Raw genomic sequence first — 26,329 nt, 5'->3', positions numbered from 1 at the left:
ATGAGAACGGTCTATCGACTACTCAATAATTCCGATTAAGACCAAAGTTTAGGGGTCTTCCCCAATGTACCGTATTCAATTCTAGATAAGAATACATTGACATCCACTAAAACAAGACCAGTGAGTACGCATACAACGTTCAACTCACTGCTTAGCATGAAAACCGTACCAGTCAGGGCTCTTTCACCCACTTTTTCCTTTACATTGCACCTGTACATCAGGTCCAAGGTATCAAACATCAATTATTGATGACACGTCACTCATAGGTGTATATATCTCAGTGTTCCTTCACAAGGACTGCAGCCTCTTGGGGCTTCCATGTCACATATTTAGGGCGTTCTTGTCTGGGACTATCGGAATAATGGTGCGATGCCATGTGTGGCCTGACGTCCTCAAATAAGGACAGCACCTGTGGTTTACCTCTACTAGGGACAGTGTTGGTGGTGGGGTGGATCATTGTTAAATCATTGTCATCTTCCTGCCCCCCCTCGGTGGCTTCTGTTGCTCCAGCAACAAATAGGCCAGTGGCCTTGGGACTGAAGATGGCTGGAAAAGGGAACTAGGTGCGGCCCAACCTGAAATGACGTCTGGGCAGGCTAGGGAGGGCGTTTGGTGGGCAGGGGGACAAACTACACAAGTCCAACCCTCTGAGGATGACACATAGGCTGGTGGGCATTGCTTTCTAATGGGCTTGGCCACTTCCTGAGGAGCCATTTTCTGAGCTGGTGCAATATAGAAATATCTACCATCTCTATCCCATTCCTCTTTCCAGGCCAATCTTTTAACGTCCTTTGACGTTCTATACCATGCTTCAGCATCCGTAAGGAGATCTTTATCTTTCAAGATCCCTCGCTTGTTTAACAAAACATCTTTCCATTCCTTCTCGTTCGCTTACTAATTCTTCTGCCGTTAACTTGACAGGTGTGGACTGATTAGACCCCATGCTTCAAGGGTATACGACCCAAAACTAACACGTCAATCTGGATGTCTGCTATGCCGTAATCCACTTCCTCTTCTGGACCATAGACTATACACATCCACAGAATACACAGAATTTCTACCTCAGTCCACAAACCACAAACACAAACGGGCTGTCCTACCAGGAAGTAGTGTCACGCGGGTGATAGAAACTAAATTCACCCTCACTATCTCTTACTTCATGTACTAGTAACCTCTGTTCACACTATATACACCTTATTTGAACAAATCCGTCCAGAACATCAATACTCAATGATTAAGCCTGACATCAAGGGTTTTCCCCAGTATATTCAATTCCTAGGTAAGAATACACTGACATCCACTAAAACAAGACCAATGAGTACAACTTAAACTCACTGCTTAGCAGGAACACCGTACCAGGTAACAGTCAGGGTCAGTCCCCCACTTTTGTAACTTTATACAAGACTGCACATGTACATAGAAAACCCTTCCAAATCTTCTATCCCCGAAGATCAGGTCCGTCCAAGGCCTTATCAAACATCAACTATCGAGCGAACTTGCCACACATCAGTATCAGTGTATCTCATAGAAGAAACCAGATTCAATATATCAAATTATATCAAATATATTCCCGTGACACAACTTCCTCTTTTTTCCCGTAAACCAGCAAGTACGAGCGAACAAAGCACATAGAACTTCACGGTTCTCGTAACCAGCAAGTATTCCACCTGCTGCAAATAGACAGACATCTCAACAGGTAGACACAGGTCAACACAATGACATAACAATAAGGACACTATATACACCATCCAGGTGGCTGATCTCACCTGCAGATATAACCATATATATTCATATATGCAGCGTATATAACAACTTCCTCATTTTCCCTTGCAGTTAAGTCAGAGAAAAATAAAACACAGAACTTCTGCTTTTCTCCTAGAGCAGACAAAAACCACATTACATTTCATGTGATTTACAATTACATTACATAAAATACAGACAGCTTAAGGTGAACCTGACCACCTTGGTGTGAGATCTCTTAAGACGGCTTATCTCATGCGAGATGGCGGTCATTAGGTGTCTAGACTGGGACAGCCCAACCCCCCCTTCGAAATGCAAGTACACGCATGAGGTTGCAAGGTGAGATCATACAAATGTGCTCACCTGCAGCTGGAGTTGCGCAATTCTCCACCTCTCGCGTAGTTGCCTTTCGACTGAAGGTGTCAGCACGGCCGTCCGCCATCCAGAGCTCCGTCCTAAGGGTCGTTGGGCGCCAAATGATAAGGCCGTAATTTAGGTTGATGCAATCTAATCATGCATCCCTCTTAAACTGTCTGCAGTCCAAATTATGAGTCACTCGTGGTAGCATGCATAACCACAATCTTTCACACACACCAGAGAGACGTGCTCAGATATGAATAGAAAGTAAGACTGATTTATTTCCGGAAGTTGTACAAATATATATAACCTTATTGGCTAGGTGCCAAGAATACATAACACGTCTCCTATTGGATAAAGTAGAACAGCTTATTCTGTGATATACAATTTTACTGTAATGTGCTTGGTTCCTCATTTATATTAAGCAATGTCAGCATGATTCACTGGTCACAAGAATAGCCCAGACTGTCTGTCTGAGTCTTATGCCAAGAGATATGTGGGGTACAGTTCAAACAACATCTTAAATCTTGTTCTTTATGGATATCTCCATGTAACTCCTATATACTCATAATAATGATAATCTTGTCCATAACAGTAGCTGAAGTCACCAGCAGAGGACACCTTGTCTCCTGAATCAGTACCTGTTGTAGCCAGCAGAGGGCATCATGCTCTAAGTCTGCTGCAGCAGTAGGTGTCACCAGCAGAGGTCACCAAAATATCAGTCTACTGCAGCAGTAGCTAAACTCACTGGAGAGGGCATCATAATCTTTCTACTGCAGCAGTAGCAGATCTCACTAGCAGAGGGCACTATATTATCAGTCAACTGCAGTCGTAGCTGAAGTCACTGGCAGAGGGCACCATGATGTCAGTCTACTGGAACAATAGATGTCACTAGCAGAGGGCACCATGATTGACGTCTGCTGAAGCAGTAGGTGTCACAAATAGAGGGCACCATGATATGTCTACTGTAGCAGTACCTGTTGTAGTGAAGAGGGCACCATGACCTTAGTTGATCTTTGCTTACTGCAGCAATAGGTTTCACCAGCAGAGGGCACCATGATGTCTGTCTGTTCAAGCAGGAGGTATTACCAGCAGAGGGCATCATGATCAGTCTACTGCGGCAGTAGGTGTCACCAGCAGAGGGCACCATGATCTGTCTGCTGCAGCAGTAGGTGTCACCAGCAGAGGGCACCATGATCAGTCTACTGCGGCAGTAGGTATCATCAGCAGAGGGCACCATGATCTGTCTGCTGCAGCAGTAGGTGTCACCAGCAGAGGGCTTCATGATCTGCCTCCTGCAGCAATAGGTGTCACCAGCAGAGGGCACCATTATCTCAGTCTACTGTAACAGTAGGTGTCACCATGCCAGTCAATGCAGCGTCACTAGCGTGTACGCGTCCCGGTTACAGACATGTCTAGTGCGCATGACCAGAAGTGTCGGGACTTTCAGGTCAGCGTTCACCACGGACACAGGTACGCATGTCACCGCTGGTGACGCTGCATCCTTTTTCTAAAGATCTCCTTATGCTACTAGATATGGAGACGATTAGACAGGGATTAGTAATATGCACAGAACTGGTCGTGGTTCTGGGTGCATATTGGACCTGACAGATTCCCTTTTTAAAACACAAATTTTATTGCAGTTTTCAGAATCATTACAATATATCTAACATTTGAACAAGAATAAATTCACCTTACCAATTTACCCACCCTTGTCTTAACCCACCCTCTTTTATTCCCACTTTATCCCCCCCAACATTTTTAATACACAGAACACCAGGTATAAGTCGCGAAAGAACACACAGCTCCTCTATATTCTGATTCCCGTTTGAAGCCCTATTTCTCTGAAACCCTCGTCTCGCCCTACTGTTGTGTCTCTACTGCGTGTGTATTTTCAGCTTTCCCAATGTGCCTTGCAAGTCTCCCAGTAGATTCCGTATTAGTGAAAGGAGATACCACTTTCCGTATTTCTGCAACTCCATACTGTTGTACTATAAATCTCTTCCATTTTTTAAAAAAGTTTCCCGTTAGTTCGTCCTTATTTCTTTCGGCTTCCAACTGTTCAATATTGAGCAGCTTTTTAATCTGATTGACCACCTCGTCCTCTGATGGAACAGATTCCTCGAGCCATCTGCGTAGTAGGGCCTTTTTCCCTATCATAGCAATATTATGGAAGAGTCTTGGAATCGTGGTCCCCCGTGTATCTCCTCCTCCTTCCTTTTCTTTAGTCCTGTGGTGGAAAATCCATAACAATGGGTCTAGTTCCATTTCCACTTCCCATACTTTTTCTATAAGTGTCTTCATTTTTCCCCAAAATTTCTGACTTTCTGAGCACTGCCAAATCCCGTGGTATAAGTCCGTTTTCGGCTGCTTACATTTGGGGCAATGTTCTATTTTATTCATAGTCTGCTTGGTGGGGATGTTAAAACCATAAATTGCTCTGTGCATTAATCTAAACTGTGTGTCCCTCCAGCCCTCATTAATCACCTCCTTCCTCATCCTCATCCATCCCTGCTGTATCTTTTCCCCTGCCTCTGTATCTTTTAGTTGTCGTGCCCATGCTCCCCAGACCTGGTCCGAGTGCAGTGGTACCAGTGCTGTTCTCAGATCTTTGTACAGGGAGGAGATAGTAATCTCCTGTTTATCCTTCATTATAAATTGGTCCATTTCATTCATTACCTGTTCTTTTCTAACATCCCTCAATAGTCCCATTATTCCCTTTTCCACCTGTTTGTATTGTATGATTTGGAATGGAGAAAGCCCGTACCTGTTCACCAACTCCTCAAGGGTCAACCACCTATGTTCAGTTTCATGGAGCAGATCCCTCACCCCACCGATCCCCTTATTTCTCCATTCTAGAAATAGTTTGTTTTCCCTCCCTGCTGGGAATTCCGGAAAATTCCAGATATTTAGGTATTTGGAGATTCGCCAGGACAGGTTAAACTTTTTCCTCACTGTTTTCCACGCCATTATCGTATCTCTACATACCAGGGAGTGCTTAATTTTCCTCGGAATATTGGCCAATGACGTGTGTAATATTGCCCCCAAGTCCCATGGTCTACAGTACTCACTTTCCAATTTTATGTAAGAATAGCTATTTGTCTTCCTCATCCAGTCTATTACGTGCCTCATCAAGCATGCAAGGTTGTAGCCTCTCACATTTGGCATCTTGATTCCTCTTCCAGTGGTAGGATTAGTTTTTCCGCCCTAATTCTTGGTCTTTTTCTCTTCCATAGGAAGCTTGTAAATGCTTTGTTCAGTCTATTTACATCCGCATGATTTAATAATATAGGGATAGTCTGCATTGGGTATAGCAGCTTCGAGAAACTTCATCATTTTTAAGAGGTGGTTTCTACCTAGCAGGGATAGCGGCAGCCCCTCCCACATCTTATACCTAGCAGGGATAGCGGCAGCCCCTCCCACATCTTATACCTAGCAGGGATAGCGGCAGCCCCTCCCACATCTTATACCTAGCAGGGATAGCGGCAGCCCCTCCCACATCTTATACCTAGCAGGGATAGCGGCAGCCCCTCCCACATCTTATACCTAGCAGGGATAGCGGCAGCCCCTCCCACATCTTATACCTAGCAGGGATAGCGGCAGCCCCTCCCACATCTTATACCTAGCAGGGATAGCGGCAGCCCCTCCCACATCTTATACCTAGCAGGGATAGCGGCAGCCCCTCCCACATCTTATACCTAGCAGGGATAGCGGCAGCCCCTCCCAAATCTTATACCTAGCAGGGATAGCGGTAGCCCCTCCCACATCTTATACCTAGCAGGGATAGCGGCAGCCCCTCCCACATCTTATACCTAGCAGGGATAGCGGCAGCCCCTCCCACATCTTATACCTAGCAGGGATAGCGGCAGCCCCTCCCACATCTTATACCTAGCAGGGATAGAGGCAGCCCCTCCCACATCTTATACCTAGCAGGGATAGCGGCAGCCCCTCCCACATCTTATACCTAGCAGGGATAGCGGCAGCCCCTCCCACATCTTATACCTAGCAGGGATAGCGGCAGCCCCTCCCACATCTTATACCTAGCAGGGATAGCGGCAGCCCCTCCCACATCTTATACCTAGCAGGGATAGCGGCAGCCCCTCCCACATCTTATACCTAGCAGGGATAGCGGCAGCCCCTCCCACATCCTATACCTAGCAGGGATAGCGGCAGCCCCTCCCACATCTTATACCTAGCAGGGATAGCGGCAGCCCCTCCCACATCTTATACCTAGCAGGGATAGCGGCAGCCCCTCCCACATCCTATACCTAGCAGGGATAGCGGCAGCCCCTCCCACATCTTATACCTAGCAGGGATAGCGGCAGCCCCTCCCACATCTTATACCTAGCAGGGATAGCGGCAGCCCCTCCCACATCTTATACCTAGCAGGGATAGCGGCAGCCCCTCCCACATCTTATACCTAGCAGGGATAGCGGCAGCCCCTCCCACATCTTATACCTAGCAGGATTAGCGGCAGCCCCTCCCACATCTTATACCTAGCAGGGATAGCGGCAGCCCCTCCCACATCTTATACCTAGCAGGGATAGCGGCAGCCCCTCCCACATCTTATACCTAGCAGGGATAGCGGCAGCCCCTCCCACATCCTATACCTAGCAGGGATAGCGGCAGCCCCTCCCACATCTTATACCTAGCAGGGATAGCGGCAGCCCCTCCCACATCTTATACCTAGCAGGGATAGCGGCAGCCCCTCCCACATCTTATACCTAGCAGGGATAGCGGCAGCCCCTCCCACATCTTATACCTAGCAGGGATAGCGGCAGCCCCTCCCACATCTTATACCTAGCAGGATTAGCGGCAGCCCCTCCCACATCTTATACCTACCAGGGATAGCGGCAGCCAATCCCACATCTTATACCTAGCAGGGATAGCGGCAGCCCCTCCCACATCTTATGCCTAGCAGGGATAGCGGCAGCCCCTCCCACATCTTATACCTAGCAGGGATAGCGGCAGCCCCTCCCACATCTTTAGCTCTCGTTCTATCTTCTGTATCACCGGTTTGAAGTTTAATTCATAAATGGAGGCAGGCTGGCGTCCCATCTGGATCCCCAGGTATTTAAGGTGGGTTTTTGCTATCGGTATCCCACATATGTGATCCCCTATTCCATAGGTTTTCAGGGATGACATGGTTCGCTCATTCAGAAACAGTATTTCACATTTTGTCTTGTTCAATTTAAAACCTGCCATAGACCCAAACCTCTCTATCTGTTGTATTGTTTTTAAAAGGTCATTCTGTGGTCTATTCATGAATAATATGATATCGTCCGCGAACAGAGCTGAATGTACTTTTTCCGTTCCGATGTTTATGCCCTCAAAGCAATCTCCTCCATTGATCAGTTTTGATAATGGCTCAATGGCTAGATTGAACAAGAGAGGAGACAGCGGGCACCCCTGTCTCGTCCCTTTGGTCAAAGAGAAGGGTCGTGACAAAAATCTGGGTGTCGCCACTCTTGCCTGAGGGTTTGCATATAGTATACCTATAAATGTTCTGAATGCTCCCCTGAAGCCCATATTATCTAGGACTGTTTCCAGCCATGGCCACTGCACATTATCAAACGCTTTTTCAGCATCCAACGTGATCACTATGGGGAGATAAGGTATGCACACCAGTGACTATGTAAGGGGAATACATGAAATAGCAGAAACTGCTGTGTGAATACTGACTTGAAAAATCCAATAGCTATATGCAAGAGTGAAAATGTGAAAAATGGAATCTGCATTACTGCCATGAACATATGAATCAAGAGAAATTTAGCTACTGAATTGATCAATGCAATAGAGCCCCAACACTACGCCAAAGTATTTCTCTACGTTGGGGTCCCTAGCTTGTGTGTGTCCTCTCATGCAGTTAAAAAACCTACCGTGTATGGGAAGCTGAGACCCAGGCTATTTATGCGTATGTGTTAGGGCCAGGTGGACGGGCAGACCCAGGAGGTGGATCCACTGGGCCGAACACCTTAATGAAGGCAAGGGGTCCGGTAGCTGGAGCACTACGGGTAGCAGGACAGTCCGTGCAAAAGAGTGGAATGGAGAAGTCCCTGGGACCACGGAGTCACTGATGGTAGTCCGGGTGACGGAGCTCAGGTTCGGAGGCCGAGATGTTGTCAGGCAGAGTCCGGAACCGATGGAGCGAGAGGACGGGTCACCACAGGGATCAGAGATGGTACGGACTGACGGGATGGCAGATAGTCAGCGTTCGGGGTTCGGGAGTCGGCAGGACCGGATGGCGAGGCAGGAGCGGCTCTAGAAGAGAGATAGGTAAGTATATCACAGAGACACAAGGAGACCTGACTCCTAGCTTAGGAAACACGAAGAACAGGCCCCGCCCACTTGGACATTAAACCCCTTTATACCCTGTACCTGTGTGTTCAATTTCCTGTCAGTGGATGCTGGCCCTTTAAGAGAGGGTCAATGACCGCGCGTGCGCCCTAATGCACATGCGCGAGGCCCGGGTGCCAGAAGCCAGGGCAGGGAGCGGTGTATAGGAAGCAGGGGAGCCGGCCTGGAGCAGGGCTGCCGACGGGCGCCGGGAGCGGGAACCGGGCCGCCTGGGGACAGCAGGTGATGGAGGCTGGAGACCGTGGAGCGGGGGATGTCTGACAGAGGAGCCGGGGAGCGAAGCAGGGAAGCCGGGGAGCGTGGCAGGTGAGCCGGGGAGCAGAGCAGGGGACCCGGAGAGCGTGACAGTACCCCCCCACGCCCCCCTCCCTGCAACCGGGACAGAAAGGCACGTATCAGGGGAGTGCCCACATTCTCCCGGGGTTCCCAGGACCTATCCTCAGGACCATACCCTGCCCAGTCCACCAGGAAGAACTGTCGGCCCCGTACGGTCTTCATGGCCACAATATCCCTTACCGCGTAGATGTCATCATCAGCGATAGGAGGAGGAGCCGAACTGGCAGCAGCGGAGAAGGGACCAAGGACAACCGGCTTGAGCAGGGAGACGTGGAAGGTGTGGGTATCCTCATCGTGGCCGGGAGCTGCAGCTTGTAGGAGACCTCATTTATTCTGCAGAGGACTTTAAACGGCCCGATGTAGCGAGGACCCAGCTTGTATGAAGGTAGCTTCAATCGGACATACTTGGAAGCAAGCCAGACGAGATCTCCTGGAGAGAAACACGGAGGATCCAAACGCCTCTTGTCTGCGTGTCTCTTCATCCACAGGGAAGCACGTCCAAGAGACGCCTTGACAGAGTCCCAAATTGTTGCAAAGTCACGGGCTACAGCATCAGCAGCAGGGACATCCGAGGAAGAGGATACAGGTAATGGGACGGAAGGCTGAAGTCCGTAAACGACATGGAAGGGAGAGCTGGAGGAGGACTCACTGACGTGGTGGTTATGGGAGAATTCAGCCCAAGGAAGAAGCGTGGACCAGTCGTCATGATGGGCGTTGACGTAGTGACGTAAGAAGGAGGTCAAGATCTGATTGACTCGTTCCACTTGGCCATTCGACTGAGGATGGTAGGCTGTAGAAAAGTCCAGAGTCACTCCCAGATGTTTGCAGAGAGCCCTCCAGAAGCGGGAGGTGAACTGAGTTCCTCTGTCGGACACAATGTGTGATGGAAAGCCATGCAACCGGAAGATGTGCTGTATGTAAGCGTCAGCTAGTTCCTGGGCTGAGGGGAGTCCAGCCATAGGGACGAAATGAGCCATTTTGGAGAACCGATCCACCACGACCCATATGACTGTGTGTCCGGAGGACAGGGGCAAGTCCGTAATGAAGTCCATTGCAATGTGTTGCCACGGAACTGAGGGTATAGGCAGAGGCAGAAGACGGCCATATGGCAGGTGTTTGGGCGTCTTGTTCCTGGCACAAGAGGAGCAGGCTGAGACAAAAGAAGCGACGTCCGTACGAAGGGATGGCCACCAGTAATGACGTACAATCGTACTCCATGTTCTTTTCTGACCAGCATGGCCGGCTGTTTTCGAGGCATGGCCCCAGTGCAACACTTTTTGCCTGTCAGTCTCAGAGACATAGGTCTTCCCAGGCGGTATCTGGGCCAGGGTGACAGGGGCCACCGGAATGATTTTACTAGGGCAGATGATGGGCTGGGATGTCTCCTCCTCCTGCTCCATGGGCATGAATGACCTGGACAAGGCATCTGCTCGTACATTCTTGTCCGCAGGTCGGAAATGGAGCTGGAAATCGAACCTGGCAAAGAACAAGGACCACCTGGCTTGCCGTGGGTTCAGTCGCTGAGCGGACCGCAGGTATTCCAGGTTCTTGTGGTCCGTGTAGATGATCACGGGGTACACTGCTCCCTCCAGAAGGTAGCGCCATTCCTCCAGAGCCAGTTTGACTGCCAATAGCTCTCGGTCACCGATGGTGTAGTTGCGTTCAGGCGCTGAGAAGCTCTTGGAGAAAAAACCGCAAGTCACCATCTTCCCGGAGGAGGACTTCTGCATGAGCACTGCTCCGGCTCCCGAGGAGGAGGCATCCAGCTCCAAGGTGAACTGTCGGTTTAACTCCGGACGGTGGAGCACAGGGGAGGAAGCAAATGCCCGCTTCAGAGAGCCAAACGCGGCGTCGGCCGCAGGTGACCAGTCCTTTGGATTAGCCCCCTTCTTGGTCAAGGCGGAGAGAGGTGCAGTCAGAGCCGAGAAGTGAGGAATGAACTGACGGTAATAGTTAGCGAATCCCAGAAAGCGTTGGATTGCCTTCAGTCCAGAAGGAGGGGGCCAGTTGAGAATGGAAGAGACCTTCTCCGGATCCATCTGCAGTCCGGTATCGGAGATTACGTAACCCAGGAAGGGAAGAGAAGACTGCTCGAAGACACACTTCTTGTACTTGGCGTACAGACAATTTTCCCTCAGTCTTCGTAGTACCAGCTGCACATTCTCTCTGTGGGTCTGGAGGTCCGGAGAAAAGACCAGGATGTCATCTAGATACACCACCACATAGATTTAGAGAAGGTCCCGGAACACGTCGTTCACCAATTCCTGAAAGACTGCTGGTGCGTTTCACAGGCCGAAGGGCATCACACAGTATTCATAGTGCCCATCGCGAGTATTGAACGCGGTCTTCCATTCGTCCCCAGAGCGGATGCGGACCAGGTTGTAGGCACCCCGAAGATCCAACTTGGTAAACACACGCGCTCCTCTAAGCCGATCAAACAATTCGCGGATGAGCGGCAGGGGGTATTTATTTTTCACGGTGATTTGGTTCAATCCCCGGTAGTCAATGCATGGACGTAGGTCGCCCTCTTTCTTCTTAACGAAGAAGAAGCCTGCTCCAGCAGGAGAGGAGGATCTCCGAATGAATCCCCTTGCCAGGTTCTCTGTGATGTAGGTAGACATGGCCCTTGTTTCGGCAGGAGACAGCGGATATATCCGTCCTCGAGGTGGTGTAGTTCCCGGGAGCAGGTCGATGGCACAATCGTAAGGACGATGTGGCGGCAGTACCTCTGACTCCTTTTTATCAAAGACGTCCGCGAAGGACCAATAGGCCGAGGGCAGTCCCGGTAGGGACTCTGGAACCGGAGGTCGTCGGATGGGTTGAATAGTCTTCAGACAGTTCTCGTGGCAAGAGGAGCCCCATCGGGTGATTTCACCAGTACCCCAGCTGACTGAGGGTTCGTGTGTCCGTAACCAGGGGAGTCCCAGCAGGATTTGATGGGACATGTGTGGGAGGACATAGAGAGCGATGTTCTCGGTGTGCAGGGCACCGATACGCAGTTCCACCGGCTTGGTGATCCACGAGATGGTGTCAGAGAGGGGTCTCCCATCCACAGAGGCAATCACTAGGGGTTTGTCGAGTGGAGTAACAGGCACCTGGTACTTGTCCACCGTGGCCTGCTGGATGAAATTGCCTGCTGCCCCGGAATCGAGGTACGCCTCGGCCGTGAACCGCGTCTCTCCAGTTGTCACCTGAACAGTCCACGTAACCGGGTCTGAGAGAATCCCAGCACCTAGGGTGGCCTCTCCTACCAACCCTAGGCTTTGGAGTTTCCCGGCCTCTCTGGACAGGAGCGTAGAAGGTGTGTGCCCTCTCCGCAGTAGAAGCAGAGACCCTTGGCGAGCCGTTCTGCTCGGCGTTGTTCAGACTGCCGCAAACGGTCGATCTGCATGGGCTCGTGGACAGAGACACCAGATGACGTTGACTGAAGTACGGCGGGCTTCTGCGGAGGAGAGGAATGCCGTATCGGACGTCTCTCACGGACCACCTCTTTGGATCGTTCCTGAAAACGTAGATCCACTCGAGTCGCTAGGGCAATCAGGGCATCCAGGGTGGACGGCACGTCACGACCAGCCAGCTCATCTTTGATACGACCCGAGAGGCCTTCCCAGAAGGCGGCGGTTAGAGCCTCATTGTTCCACCCGAGTTCCGAAGCCAAGGTGCGAAAACGGATGGCATATTGACCCACCGTCAGAGTCCCCTGACGTAGCCGGAGGAGAGATGAGGCAGACGCGGAGGCGCGTCCGGGCTCGTCAAAGGTGCCACGAAATGCCTGCAGGAACTCCTGGATGTTGGTGGTCACCGGATCCTCCTTCTCCCACAAGGGGTTCATCCAGGCCAGCGCCTCACCCTCTAGATGGGACATCATGAACGCGACCTTGGCTTGGTCGGAGGCAAACAAGTGCGGCAGCTGCTTGAAATGGAGAGAGCATTGATTGATGAAACCCCTGCAGGTCTTGGGATCTCCAGCGTACCGGGGTGGTGAGGCCAAACGAAGTCTGGAAGCATCCGAGGAGGCTGCCACGGGAGCTGTGGCCGTGGATTGTACAGTGGAAGCTCGAGATGCCGAAGATGTGACCGACGCTTGCAGCGTGTTCAGGCGGGCGTCCACAGAAGACATGAAGTTCAGCATGCGGGTCTGGGTCTCACGCTGGCGTGTGAGTTCCTCCTGCAAGGCCGCTAGTGCTTGGGCGGGATCCATGGCCTGTTCTTACTGTTAGGGCCATAGGAGGTGGATCCACTGGGCCGAACACCTTAATGAAGGCAAGGGGTCAGGTAGCCGGAGCACTACGGGTAGCAGGACAGTCCGTGCAAAAGAGTGGAATGGAGAAGTCCCTGGGACCACGGAGTCACTGATGGTAGTCCGGGTGACGGAGCTCAGGTTCGGAGGCCGATATGTTGTCAGGCAGAGTCCGGAACCGATGGAGCAAGAGGACGGGTCACCACAGGGATCAGAGATGGTACGGACTGACGCGATGGCAGATAGTCAGCGTTCGGGGTTCGGGAATCGGCAGGACCGGATGGCGAGGCAGGAGCGGCTCTAGAAGAGAGATAGGTAAGTATATCACAGAGACACAAGGAGACCTGACTCCTAGCTTAGGAAACACGAAGAACAGGCCCCGCCCACTTGGACATTAAACCCCTTTATACCCTGTACCTGTGTGTTCAATTTCCTGTCAGTGGACGCTGGCCCTTTAAGAGAGGGTCAATGACCGCGCGCGCGCCCTAATGCGCATGCGCGAGGCCCGGATGCCAGAAGCCAGGGCAGGGAGCGGTGTATAGGAAGCAGGGGAGCCGGCCTGGAGCAGGGCTGCCGACGGGCGCCGGGAGCGGGGACCGGGCCGCCTGGGGACAGCAGGTGATGGAGGCTGGAGACCGTGGAGCGGGGGATGTCTGACAGAGGAGCCGGGGAGCGAAGCAGGGAAGCCGGGGAGCGTGGCAGGTGAGCCGGGGAGCAGAGCAGGGGACCCGGAGAGCGTGACATTATGATATGGATTGGCAATAGGTGTGGTTGGGGAGGGTTCACAAACGAAAAAATACTAACAAATAGGAATAACGTTTGGAACACCATTCTAAGTCTGAACTGGGTGCAAAAACCTAAAAAAACATCACTATGGGGAGATAAGGTATGCACACCAGTGACTATGTAAGGGGAATACATGAAATAGCAGAAACTGCTGTGTGAATGCTGACTTGAAAAATCCAATAGCTATATGCAAGAGTGAATATGTGAAAAATGGAATCTGCATTACTGCCATGAACATATGAATCTGTGGGGCATATCAGTAATATTGAGCTGGATGCACCCTGACTGCTGAGCCCGGTCTGAAGGGGTTAATTCCTCCTTCCCATGCCCGAACCGTCCGCCCCCTTGTCCGTGTCCAATCCCAGTGTTTTCTCCTCCTCCAGTTTCCCATATAAAATCCCCCTATTTCCTGGTTTCGGTCTCTCCTCATCCGTGAGACCTTGAAGCTGCTGTGCTGCTGGTACCCCGGACACAGCAGCCTCTGGTGAGAGATGGCCGACGCGCTTGCCGCTGCGATCAGGGACAGGATCGGGAGGGAAGGCTTACCTCCATCCTAGCTGAGATGCGTCCTCTCCCTCCTGAGGCTCGGGCGGTTATCTCCGGCGGCAGGCGATCCGCTCGGCGTACACGCCCGCCGGAGTGCCTGAGTCCATCCACAGTGACGTCACGGGGCATGCGCACTCGTGCGCGCGCCTCGCGACAAGCTTCGCCCACTTCCTCCCAGCTCCTGACCGCGGCTGCTGCACGCCGACTCTGTCCCTCCGGTAACGCGGACCCGCGGTCGGCAGCTGTTAACCCCCCCCACCCTGGACCACCACTATTCCACTTGCCACCAACTATGGGAGGACATCACAGCTGCAGCTCCTCATCCATAGAGGAGACTGCAGACGCTGTGCCCCCACTGCCTCCTCCCCCTCCCACCCAGCCTTCACAAACAGTGCAGGCAAATATTGTTTCAAGCCAACCTGCTTTATGTGCTGGGGCAGTAATAAGCCCTTCAGCACACACCAGATGCTGGTCTTGCCACCCATGATGCAGGGATCTGCGGGTGTGCAGCCAGCTGTGTCTGCCCACCCCCCATCTGATCTGTTCCCACTAGTCCACACGTCACAGGCCCCCATGATTGCCCTGGAACAGATGAATGCTGAAGCTCTGGCCCGCGGTCGTAGCCGCCGCGGCCGCCGCGAACGCTCAGCAACACATTCATCTGCGTCATCGCACACCCCCGAGCGATACGAGCGCCCTGCTAGGTCGCATGGAACACATAGCCATTCCCGCCGTTCCAGGTCCTCTCAGAGGAGCCGCCGCTCTCGCTCATCGAGGTGGCGCTCTCCTTCCGCCTCATCAGATTCTTCTGACGCCTCCGTCGTGCCTCATGGGCATCATCGCCGACGTCACCATCACCCGCAGAGGGAGTCGGGTCCTCCCACAGCACGTTCACAGCCCGTGGAATTCGTTGATCCACCGCTGGAGCCTTATGTAGCCCCTATTCAAGATGCTGGTGAGTACCACTATTCTGGGGCATGGGGGGATGGTGCGGGTATGTCAGCAGCCCTTTGTTAAAAATATACTCTTAAATATATTTTTCTTCAAATACGTAAAAGCGCATGAAAGAAAGGACTTCAAAAATGTAAAAAATAAATGTATTTTATCTATTTAAAAATGGTTGTCAGGGTTCAGTTACAGAAAGGAAAAATAATATACTTTGTTAGCTTACGCAAAGAGAGTTCATTTAGTCCATACTGATCAATGGGAAATCTTCACCCATCTCTCTTTGGGTTCTGAATGGCATGTCAGCATGTGTTCATCTTGCAGCCTGGAAGCATTCTGACAGCAGGCGACGTGCAGGAGCGAGCGAGTAGCCCCCTCCATCGTGTGTTATATACCAACTGTTCAGTCCATATAGGGTGTTTTAGTTGAATATAGTTCCATATGACATAATCTTCTAGAAGCTTCTAGAAGATTTATATATATCCTTCCATGTCAGTACTCAAGTATATTCAATATGGATATTTTAATACTTATTCCTTATAAAAACTTAATTAATGACCTATGTCCTCCAACATAAACAGAACTGTGAACTTATATGTCCTACTATAAAATATTTGATAACTAGATGTATTAATTTTAATGTTTTTACAAACCCCCCTTGAAGCGGGTGAAGTAACCCCGAAAATTAATTAATACATCATTAAAATAACAAATCTTCTTTCCTTATTTGGCAATAATGGATTAATATCAATAATAATGATGAATAATAATTAATTTGCATTATTCATGTTGTAAGTTCAATAATATAATAATGTGGATTCCTGTTATGATAGGCCGTGACTGATCAATCATATAAAAATATATAACTATACTTCGCTAGACCTAAAAAGAAATGCAAAAAACAAATCCGGTCACCATATGATGTCCTCTGAGTTGATGTCTTCTTATCTCCGATGTAATCTGGCATAAACACAGTCTCTTAGAAATAAATATTTTGATAAAAAAAATGAATGGTTACCAATTTAATACAGTCCCGTATTGCGTTTATCATCGTTAGATCAAAGTCCATAAACTTTATTCTTTATTACAAAGTCCATAGCCAATGTTGATAAACCACAGTTCATGAGTGTAGAAGAATAACAAAAGTCTTTGATGTCTATGCAGTGTAATTTACATTAGTCACCTTTATCCTCCATGCTGCCTGTTGTCAAATCCTGGAACAGATGTTAAGATGTTCTTGGTCAGCACGACAGGGGTTAACTTTAGCACGTCATTGTTCTTCTTAGTATCTGTAGGGAGGTCTTAATGCACAGACCATGTGTCATTGTCCATCCTTGAACCATAGGACCACTGTGTTTCTGAGGTGCAAACACGGTAAGTGTATTTTGTATGTAACACAGTCTTATTTGAGACGTTACCTTTTGGACCTTTTTGCAAAATCCCTTTTAACTTTAGGAAAATTATAAAGTCTTTTTTTTTATCTTCTGTAATCTTGATTGAAGACTTCAGTCCCTAATCTAAATACCAAATATGGCAATAACTATCACTAATAAATGTCACAGCGTATCATAACTCTAATACTATAATACCATGTCATTATTATTATCGTAAAAGTATTAATATAATTGATACTTAGAATGATGTAATAATACTGCATAATGGTATAGACAATAGTATTCTCATGTAATGACCTTTTTTATCATTGGTGTATTACCCTTCCAAACCCATAGGTGGCAATGTGTTGAATGTAACCAAAATATAATATAAAATATGAAACAATATAATGTGTACCTATAACATGTATCATATTATAAATATGAAAGGCAACAATGTGGCTTATTTAGTTAGATCATTTGTAAAATTATAAACCAAAGCAAATAACCTTTTAGAAAAGACTGGATGATTCCATCAAAACACAATAATAACCATTATAAATTATTATTGATTAAAAATATAATATAAATATTATTTGTAAATATTGGAAGGTAAACCTAGATGTACCTCGATCTTCCATCTTTATTACTCTAATTTAATTTATTTGATTTGTCTATTATTTATTAAATAACCTACTATAAGAAAATGTGTAACTATAAGTAATATTTCATCCTTATTGTGTTAACATACTAATATAAAAATAATGTATTACCAGGAAGTAGACAATTGTATATATTGATGAAGGAAGTATTCTTTTCTTCCAAAAAGTGGAACTTTTCCCTTTTAATATGATTCATATTTAATAAAGTAATATTCTTATATTAGATATTACTGAACTAAATATTGAAGCGTTTTCTCAATTGAGATATTTAAAATTTGAAGAAAAAATAAAAATTGTAGAATTAAGATTTTGATTAAAAATGTGAATATTAAATAATAATTAATATAAAAAATAGGAATAAAAGGAAAAATGAAAATCGGAATAAAAATAAAAATTGAAATAACAATAAAGCCTTCTATGTATATAACACCTATGTCTTTAATAATACATAACCTTAATGTTACCAGTATCTTATAGGATTTCCATACCTATCATATCAGTAACCTATAAAAATAATTAAGTCATGTAACGTTGCAAATAATACTCTTCTCTTAGTATATAAATGCATTATGATATACTTCAAATATATTTTTTATTCCCAATTCTTCCTTTGTACTTGAAATATTAATTATTAAGGTATCCTGTGAACACATATATTTATCAAATATAAATGTGTGATTGAGACCAAACCTTTCCCTTTCAATATCATGAAATATGATATTATAAAATTAATATGTCAAGATTAAATTAAATTAAAATTTATGTTGTATATCTTCAAGACCATATTATAAATATCACTTCCATATTTGAAAAGAAAAATGATTACCAATCTATGTATCAATAAAAGAAGTGACTAACACAAAAGATCCTAACATCTCTATATTAAAGAAATATGTCTAAGAATAAGATATATTCAGTATAAATTCCTCCATTTATACTTATGTACTATAACTTATTTATTCTATTAGTATACATACATATATTATAACCTCGAAGTTAAAACAAAAATTCCCTTTTTTTTTTTTTCCCCTGGATCCAAGTACTTGACATCTACAGCTGCTCAGACAATCAATCATTCATAGACACATCTATGCACACAAGACTGCCATGGTTCTTTAACATATATCCACATAGAAACTGACAGACACATATCCCTTTTTTTCCAATTATTCTATGCGCATTTCAAAAATGATGTTACTAATTTGTAGTACTTCTTGAAAAATACAAATTCCAATGTATTACATACTGTACATTTGACCATAGAACAAACATTTATTATTAGCTTAGTAATTCAAAAGTCACATGCTCTGGTTACGTGCAAGGAACACCATTCCAAAACAGCAAGCAGTTTTACTACACTCCAAAGCTCAGATTACATTTCTAATAACTCTAAAGAAGATATATATTCATAAAAGAAACGTTCAAGTAATAGTTCTCTGGCAATTGGTACCTGAGAAAATAATAATTATTATTAATCATACTTTCGCGATTAACCTTACACAATAAGATATATGTTACCTGATTGAGGACAAGAACAAATGTATAAATAAAAAATTAATACTTCATCAATCTGCTTTACTGATAAATTCTGAGGGAAATTAAAGAATAAAATTATTATCATATTTATGATAAAAATGAAACACTTAGAATCTGTTACTTTCTCTTATTATTTCATTTTAAATATTATTATTCATATACAGAGATCAAATTATTAATTTATAACATTAAACTATCATTTTACTAAATGAAACTATGACCTTGATTTACTATCACTACCTTTAATATATATATATATATATATATATATATATATATATGCATGGATTCACTGTATATGAATAATCATATTTATCAAACAATAAAATTAATTTACCCAGAAATCCACTTTATTTAGCTGAAGACCAAACCTAAATTTTTCTTCAAAGATTCGATTTATTAGATTCATTTTAAACTTATAGGAATCTCTGAACTTATGTAATTCAAGTTTGTCCCTTAAATGAGAAAGAATGTCTCCCAGCTGTCGCTGGCTATCAAATTCTAACCCAGGGGAAGAATCTGCACAAGACACCTGTTTCTGTCTTTCAAAGCTTTTACTCATCATTTGTCTGGGATCCTCAATCCCAGTGACCAATCCCTCCACTGGAGACAAGGGTTTTTCCTGTGGAAAAAGATTTTTAGATGATAATAATTGGGATGGATTGTATGGTTTATAACACGTATGCATTTTCCTCCGAATTTCATATATCCTGTCACAGAAATATCTGGATCTGGGAGACACTGTTGGTTTTTCACAGAAACTCTCCCTTTTTCGTGTTAGTTTTTCAGAATTAATTAATTTCTGTTTTGATTGACTTTTTCTAACAAAATCGATAAATGTCGTACATTCGAATAGGGACTTTTTATTTAATGCCACCGCACAAGCTGCATTATCAAGGAAATTAAATTTCTTGATGAATAAATGTATCATTCCATCCAATCTGACATTTGGAATGACCGCCCTATACAAACGTTCAAAAACGGACATAAATGAGAACATACTCTCATTCTGTTCAATTTGTAATTCCTTTAACATCTTATAATTTGGATCAGATTCATTCCTTGCACAGAAGATGAGATTTTTCAGCCTTATGATATCGTTATCATTTGAACAATCAGATGTCTCATTGTCAGAAGACTTTTTTAATGCCAATTGTCTAAAGAAATGCTGAGGTATCCACATACGGAATAACTGATTCGTCTCACTATTGGTTAAATTTAACTTCTCGACGGAACTTTCAAATATCTCTGAATTTCTGCAAACATGTATTTTAGGATTATATGCGGGAATTAATTTGCATATGTCCAATAGACTCTTTCTAAGTTTAATTCCTAACTTCATCTGTTCCATTTTTTTAAACTGATCGTCGCCATTTTCTCTCTGCACGTGTCCTTCTCTGACAGCTTTCTGCACATGTCCCACTCTGGCTCCTCCCCCTTCTGGCTTCACTACGTCATTTCCTGCTTCTTTCTCAGTATGTTGAAAGTCACCTTGATTAGGTAGCATGTGTCTGTCGCCATTATCAAGATTCTGATTTGAATTACAGTCTAAATCTGACTTATAATTTCCAACATTACAGTCAGAATTCACAATATTACTGACTGACATTCCAAGTTCTAAGCAGTCTTTGGATTTCTCTGTCACTAACTCTCCTGACAATTCAGGTTGTCTATTTCCACCATTTTTACATTTTTCTACGATTAACTTGTGAAAATCATAGACTAAATGACAGACATTTCTGATCTTCTGTTTCTCTCTATTAAAAGACCTTGCACATTCTATACGTGAATTCTCAAGTTCACACTCCCCATAAAAGCGCAACCAAATCTCTTCCACATTAGAAATATCTGAATAAGTGAACTGAATTTTACTTTGCTTAACATATGAAGAGATAAAATCCATTTTCTTACCTGAAATGATCAGATGATCTCATGGATGATCCTCTAAGACTTGGTTCACCTTGTTCAACACATCCAATACTTCTTAGGGACTGACTTTATCTTTCTTGCTCAAAAATACGTCAAAAGTTAACTTCTGTGGCTTTATAAAGTCTTTAAAGTTCATTTAAAAAAACTTTCATGCAACTTGACTTATACGTATTCGGTATTTCCTAGGTTCTGCGTGATTTTTATAAATTGTCGATTCCCTATCACTTTGCAGGAAGCATATGTCCAGTCCCCCCTTATGCAAAGTGAAGGAAGAAGCACAAAAATGAAAAAAAAACACGAATGACTGAGCTCGCCAAAATGTTAAAAATATACTCTTAAATATATTTTTCTTCAAATACGTAAAAGCGCATGAAAGAAAGGACTTCAAAAATGTAAAAAATAAATGTATTTTATCTATTTAAAAATGGTTGCCAGGGTTCAGTTACAGAAAGGAAAAATAATATACTTTGTTAGCTTACGCAAAGAGAGTTCATTTAGTCCATACTGATCAATGGGAAATCTTCACCCATCTCTCTTTGGGTTCTGAATGGCAAGTCAGCATGTGTTCATCTTGCAGCCTGGAAGCATTCTGACAGCAGGTGACGTGCAGGAGCGAGCGAGTAGCCCCCTCCATCGTGTGTTATATACCAACTGTTCAGTCCATATAGGGTGTTTTAGTTGAATATAGTTCCATATGACATAATCTTCTAGAAGCTTCTAGAAGATTTATATATATCCTTCCATGTCAGTACTCAAGTATATTCAATATGGATATTTTAATACTTATTCCTTATAAAAACTTAATTAATAACCTATGTCCTCCAACATAAACAGAACTGTGAACTTATATGTCCTACTATAAAATATTTGATAACTAGATGTATTAATTTTAATGTTTTTACACCCTTAAAGCACTTTTAGCAAATTTACAGCCTGCGGCGGGGGGAAAAATACTAGTTAACCCTTCATTTAATACTCAAATTTCAAAACAACCTGACCCACCCCCCTCCCTCCTTCCCCCCCCTCCTCGAGCGGATATTCACAGATACGCTTTCTTCTGCGGCGTTACCCCTTTGGGATCCCACTTGAGCGAGGAGACTGTTCAAAAAATATGGGCCAATGACTATATTGATATATGGTCCTTGGTTTCCACCGATCAACATACAGTTGATAAAGAGCGGCGATCGGCGGATCGTCCTTTTGAAAGGAGGCCAAAAGTAGCCAGGTCTATTAACAACTGGCTGCAAGCATTTTGTGTTATGGGATGCGTAATGGGTCAGAAGCACCCCGAGCGCTGTTCCGAGATGTTCATTTATCTCGACACCATATACAATTCTTACAAGTCGCACGGGGGATCTGCCTGGTGGCGTTACGACGAAGATTTTCGTCGTCGTTTAGCCCTCCAACCCCAGCTAGGCTGGGGGGTCAAAGCCACGGACACATGGCTGCGACTGATGCTGGCCCAGAAGGCTTATCAGCCCTTTCATTCAGCGGCCCCTAGCACCACCGCCGGCTCCGGCTCAGTGGCCGTTCGTAGACCCGGCACGTGCTGGTCATTCAGTGAAGGCCACTGTCGTTTCTTTGGCCTCTGTAAATTCAAGCACGAGTGCTCCGCCTGAGGTGGACCTCATACCGCAGCCAAGTGTACCCGTCCATCCGCAAAATTGCCTGCAAAAACATCCAGCATGCCGGATAAGGACGCCAGTGAGCGTCCTCGCGATGGGGCCGTGGCTCGACCAGTACCCCAATAAAGAGGCGGCGGCCTAGCTGCGTTTTGGTTTTACTTTCGTTTTTTTCATCCCTTTTAATTTTTTTAGGGACCCCTCGTTTGCTCAGAACCTAAAATCGGCTACTGAGTTTCATGATGTGTTACTACAGAAGTTGGAAAGCGAATTGTCAGAAGGCAGGATTCGAGGCCCATTTTCTTCACCCCCCTTTTTCAACTTGAGGGTTTCTCCTTTGGGTGTTGTTCCCAAAAAGGAACCGGGCAAATTTCGCCTGATTCAGCATTTGTCCTACCCCAAAGGATCATCAGTGAATGATGGCATATCTGATGCGGATGCCACCGTGACTTACGTGTCTTTTGATAGAGCGGTTTCGCTAGTTCGACAGGCCGGAAGGGGCGCGTTGTTGGCAAAATCTGACATTGAGTCGGCCTTTCGCCTCCTCCCCGTTCACCCCGACTGTCACCATTTACTGGGATGGTTTGTTGATGGCTCTTATTATTACGACACGTGCCTGCCCATGGGCTGTTCGATTTCCTGCTATTATTTTGAACTTTTCAGTTCATTTTTGGAGTGGGTGGTGAGATGGGAGTCTGGCTCCCATTCCATCACTCACTACTTGGATGATTTTCTTTTTGAAGGACCAGGTGATTCCTCACACTGTCAATTTTTGTTGGATAATTTCTGCCGGCTCATGGAAAAATTTGGCGTCCCCTTATCACAAGGAAAAACAGTTGATCCGGTTTCAACGCTATCCTTCTTGGGGATTGAAATCGATTCTGAGGCCATGATTTTTCGCCTCCCATCTGACAAAGTTTCTGCATTACTTTCATTGCTCAAGGGTTTTCGTTCAGTTCGTAGCGTTACTTTACGCCAAATGCAATCTTTACTGGGCCTTCTGGTGTTTGCATGCCGTGTCATGCCTATGGGACGTATTTTTTCTCGATGCCTGGCCCTCGCCACCAGGGGTGTCAGGCTCCCCCACCACCGGATTCAGATCTCGGCACCGCTGCGCGCTGATTTGATTGTTTGGACTGAGTTTATCTCTCAGTACAACGGTCATACATGCTTTCAGGAGGAGGAAATAACTAATGAGGAGCTATCCCTTTTCTCTGATGCCTCTGGGTCACTTGGTTTTGGAGTGATTTTTGATGACCAGTGGTGTGCTGAACGATGGCCAGATTCCTGGCATGCCTTAGGCTGGGTTTCCAACTTAACCTTGCTTGAGCTTTTTCCCATAGTGGCGGCTGTCGCTATTTGGGGAACTGTTCTACGGAATAAGCACATTTTGTTTTGGACTGACAATATGAAAATTTCTTTTTTTTTACTTATATATTCTAATATATAATAAAATATAAATTTGTGTTTTAAAAAGGGAACCTGTCAGGTCCAATATGCACCCAGAACCACGACCAGTTCTGTGCATATTACTAATCCCTGTCTAATCGTCCCCATATCTAGTAGCATAAAGAGATCTTTAGAAAAAGGATGCAGCGTCACCAGCGGTGACATGCGTACCTGTGTCCGTGGTGAACGCTGACCTGAAAGTCCCGACACTTCTGGTCATGCGCACTAGACATGTCTGTAACCGGGACGCGTACACGCTAGTGACGCTGCATTGACTGGCATGGTGACACCTACTGCTACAGTAGACTGAGATCATGGTGCCCTCTGCTGGTGACACCTATTGCTGCAGGAGGCAGATCATGAAGCCCTCTGCTGGTGACACCTACTGCTGCAGCAGACAGATCATGGTGCCCTCTGCTGGTGACACCTACTGCCGCAGTAGACTGATCATGATGCCCTCTGCTGGTAATACCTCCTGCTTGAACAGACAGACATCATGGTGCCCTCTGCTGGTGAAACCTATTGCTGCAGTAAGCAAAGAACAACTAAGGTCATGGTGCCCTCTTCACTACAACAGGTACTGCTACAGTAGACATATCATGGTGCCCTCTATTTGTGACACCTACTGCTTCAGCAGACGTCAATCATGGTGCCCTCTGCTAGTGACATCTATTGTTCCAGTAGACTGACATCATGGTGCCCTCTGCCAGTGACTTCAGCTACGACTGCAGTTGACTGATAATATAGTGCCCTCTGCTAGTGAGATCTGCTACTGCTGCAGTAGAAAGATTATGATGCCCTCTCCAGTGAGTTTAGCTACTGCTGCAGTAGACTGATATTTTGGTGACCTCTGCTGGTGACACCTACTGCTGCAGCAGACTTAGAGCATGATGCCCTCTGCTGGCTACAACAGGTACTGATTCAGGAGACAAGGTGTCCTCTGCTGGTGACTTCAGCTACGACTGCAGTAGACATTTCATGGTGCCCTCTACTGGTGACACCTACTGCTGCAGTAGACCAAAATCATGATCCCTCTTCTGGAAACAACAGCTCCTGCTCTAGTAAACTGAGATCATGTTGCCCTCTGCTGGCGATATCAGCTAGAATGGTGCACCCTGCTGGTGACACCTACTGCTATTGTAGACAAAAAGCATGATGCCCTCAACTGATGACACCTGCATCTGCTGCGGTCGTATACAGATTATGGTGGCGACATAATCTACTGCTACAATAGACAGCTCATAGTGCCCTCTGCTGGATAAATCAGCTACTGCTGCAGTGGACAGATCATGGTGCCCTCTGCTTGTCACACCTTCTGCTACAGTAGACAGATCATTGTGCCCTCTACTGGTGATATTAGCTACTGATGCAATAGACAGATCATTGTGCACTCTATTGCTGCAGTAAACAGAAATAGCGCCCTCTGCTGTTCAATGGGACCCGGTGGAAAATGTAGCCCTTCAGCTCCCTCCAGCCTTCCCACGCTCTACTATACATTTTTCCCTCAGTACCCGGCTTTTCCATGCTCTTGCTATAAATCGTTCCCTCAGTACCCAGCTTTCCCATGATCTGCTATACATCTTTCCCTCAGCACCCAGCTTTCCCATGATCTGCTATACATCTTTCCCTCAGCACCCAGCTTTCCCATGCTATGATATACACTGTTTCATCAGTGCCCAGTTTTCCCTTGATATGAGAGCATGGGAAAGCTTTTTTTTCCTCAGCAACTTGCCCATGTTTGAATCTTTGTTCCCCATCCTCCTATATATGTCCCTATCATACTACATGGCCCCCATCCTGGTACATATGATCCCCATCACGCCGCATGCAGAAAAAAAAATAATAATTACCAATTACCCCGTTTTCCCGAAAATAAGACACTGTCTTACATTTTTTTTTTAGCCCCAAAAAACCCACTGTCTTATTTTCAGGGGGTGTCTTATTCTTGAGGAGACATGGTTGGGGGTAAGTTTATCCCCCACAAAGATCAGACTTCCCCTTCCCAGGATCGTCATACTTACCAGCCCTGGTTGTCTGTGTGGTTCCCAGCAGGTATGCTGCACGCCTCCCCTGCATCTGGCCGAGACACACACACACACACACATCAGATCGCACACTCATATAGACACGTCAGATTCCATATCACTCCTCCCTGTGATCTCTGTGCAGCACGTTGTCCTCCCATGCATCTGAATGACAGAGACACACACACACACACATCAGATCGCACACTCATATAGACACGTCAGATTCCATATCACTCCTCCCTGTGATCTCTGTGCAGCACGTTGTCCTCCCATGCATCTGAATGACAGAGACACACACACACACACACATCAGATCGCACACTCATATAGACACGTCAGATTCCATATCACTCCTCCCCGTGATCTCTGTGCAGCACGTTGTCCTCCCATGCATCTGAATGACACACACACACACACAAAACCA

The sequence above is a fragment of the Anomaloglossus baeobatrachus genome, chromosome 12 (genome assembly GCF_048569485.1).
Source record: "Anomaloglossus baeobatrachus isolate aAnoBae1 chromosome 12, aAnoBae1.hap1, whole genome shotgun sequence".
NCBI classification, from domain to species: Eukaryota; Metazoa; Chordata; class Amphibia; order Anura; family Aromobatidae; genus Anomaloglossus; species Anomaloglossus baeobatrachus.
The sequence above is the reverse complement of the archived record's forward strand: the minus strand, read 5'-3'. Positions refer to the sequence as shown.